The sequence below is a fragment of the Apium graveolens genome, chromosome 6 (assembly GCF_009905375.1).
Source record: "Apium graveolens cultivar Ventura chromosome 6, ASM990537v1, whole genome shotgun sequence".
NCBI classification, from domain to species: Eukaryota; Viridiplantae; Streptophyta; class Magnoliopsida; order Apiales; family Apiaceae; genus Apium; species Apium graveolens.
In genome coordinates, this window is record NC_133652.1 from 76447267 (window position 1) to 76450069 (window position 2803).

Here is a 2803-nt window from a genome sequence, read left to right on the forward strand (position 1 = left end):
TCCAAACTTTAAAGTGATTACCCTTACCTGCTCCTTAGCTTCCCTCTTTCTTGGCACTTCAGTGTCACTAGGTAATGTATCAGGCTGACAATTTAGCAAGGCATTGGAAATTTTCCCAATTTGATTTTCCAAGGTCTTGATAGAAACAACTTGACTCTTGCACATAAGCTTCAAATCCTCTAATTCAGATTTTTCGTTGGCTTACTGCAGCTGAAGTTGCTGTCTAGGTGCATACTGTGGTTACTGAAAACCAGGAGGTTGTACTATTTAGCTGGGTACTGCTGATAAGGTTGTTGAACAGCATTATGAGCATTGTTCCAACTGATATTAGGATGATTGCGGTTGTTGGGATGATAGGTGGCTGGCACTGGTTGCTGCGATCACTGGAAGTTGCTCACAAACTGAGCTGATTCACTAGAAATTACGCACTGATCAGTCTCATGGGCACCAGCACAAAGCTCACAAATACTAACGATTTGATTTACTCCATAATTAGCCAAAATGTCCACCTTCATTGTCAAAGCCTTTAGTTGGAAAACGATAGCAGTAGTTGCGTCTAACTCCAGAATTCCTTTGACTTTCCCCTGATTCAGTCTTTGGGAAGGATTCTGGTACTCATTAGCAGCCATCAGTTCAATAAGTTCATAAGCTTCATCATAGCTCTTAGCCCACAAGGCTCCTCCTGATGCTGCATCAAGCATGGGTCTAGAAGTAGCACCCAATCGATTATAGAAGTAATTAATAATCATCCAATCAGGCATGCCATGGTGTGGGCACTTCCTTAGCATCTATTTATATCTATCCCAAGCTTCACATAGAGATTCCCCAGTTTGCTGAGCAAACTGGGTAAGAGCATTCCTGATTGTAGCAGTCTTCGCCATGGGGAAGAATTTAGTGAGAAACTTTTACGCGAGATCCTCCTAAGTGGTGATAGATCCTGCTGGTAGAGAGTGTAACCAGCACTTAGCCTTGTCCCTCAGAAAAAAAGGAAAAGTCGTAGCTTGATAGCATCTTCAGTCACATCAATGAATTTGAAAGTGTCGAAGATCTCGATGAAATCCCTGATGTGCATGTTGGGGTCTTCAGTAGGAGAACCCCCAAACTGAACTGAGTTCTGTATCATCTGAATCGTGCTTGACTTGATCTAAAAAGTGTTAGCCTTGATGGCTGGTCTAATGATGCTTGACTGAATGTCATTAATCTTAGGCTGAGAATAGTCCATCAAAGCCTTCGAATTTTCTGCTTGATCTCTCATCGCTACTACAACTGGTTCTTCGAATTTCTCTTCTTTTTCTTCTATCTTCTTTTCTTCCTCAAAAACTTCCTTACGAACTACCACAACTTCTTCCTCGGCTTTATCCAGTGTTTTCTTACGAGTACGCGAACACGTATGCATACACCCTCGCTAGAGTACCTGAAATAAGATAAGGAAACAGATAAGTAACAATGTTCGAGCCAATGAACTTTAACGACCACTGATGGAAAGCACATAAACTATCAATTAACACTGCAGTCCCCAGCGGCACCAAAAACTTGTTAGTCGCTAACACGCGCTAATAATATACGCAATTATACGAGTTCGCAAGTAGTATAGAATCTTTTCTAGTTCGTTCCCACATAGACTGTATTGGTTAACTGATTAACTCACGCACGTATGCAACAATGTATAGTTATTATTCAATGCTAAGATGATAACTAATTGAGGTTGTTTATAACTAAGAATTTAACTAAAAATTATAACTACGAGGATAAGATTGATTGAATTAATAAGTATGACAAATATGAGATTCTAACTTCATTAAATACTTCATTCAATAGCCTTATTGTTCTTAAACTTAGCATGCAATGGTGATGACACTAATCAGATAACACGAAACTGATAAACGCCAACTTTCATTGCACGAGTACCATACTACCATACATCCACAAAAGAGATAGAAGCTGAATAGACACCAATTATATTGAGACCCTATATATCCATAGAATTTGACAACATAACGGTTTAAACACAAGTTATCTATCTTGATTACACAGGGCAAGTAAGATGGTTAAAATTACCCACAAATCATGCATAACAAATATATGAACCTATGCTAGCATGGCAAGTTCTAAACCCTTAAACTCACTTTCGCTTCATTAAGAATTAACACACTATCTCATAAGTTCGCGACGCTCATAAGACGAATACGCAGAACCAACACTAGGATATCATACAATCACCACATACTAAGGCATCAAACAATTTAACTAAATAAATCCATAAATAGATCCGTTAAAACCTCACGATAACGATTAGCCCATAATCAGACTCATCATCAACGTGGGTTCCGATGAAAGCATGGTATATAAAATATAGTCTTTATAACGAATAATTAAAACCAAGTACAAACAAGAGTATAGGTTCAACAAAACAAGAAATGAACATCCAAGATTACAACTCAAAACAAAGATTCACAAGAATAAACTAGATCGTCTTCGCCTTTGTTGAATTGTGGTATAGGTCTATTGTCGTCTTCTCCTCGTGCTCTGGTAAGTCTCTTATTAAAAAACAATCTTGAGTTATCAATATATAGCAGTCCAATCAACCCAGGAGTCTAGAAAATAGAATTGTAATAGAATCAGGATTTTATTATCCCGACACGGCGCGACCGCGCGCTTCATCAACGCGGGCGCGCTGGCTTTTTGTACTTCGGCGTGGCTGCGCGATTGTTCAGTGCGGGCGCGCTAGGCTTCTGCCAGAAATAACTTCTTTTCTTTTTCTTTATCTTGCAGCTTCGAGTCGGCTTCAACGAGCTTTTATTCC

The 2803-nt window shown here is 39.2% G+C and overlaps 1 non-coding gene across 1 annotated transcript; it reads left to right on the forward strand.

Moving 5' to 3' along the window:
- The first annotated feature begins 759 nt into the window (after positions 1 to 759).
- On the forward strand, positions 760 to 866 carry LOC141668997 (small nucleolar RNA R71). Its single transcript, XR_012553300.1, has one exon. It is a non-coding gene; the product is annotated as a small nucleolar RNA R71 (small nucleolar RNA).
- Positions 867 to 2803: the final 1937 nt, after the last annotated feature.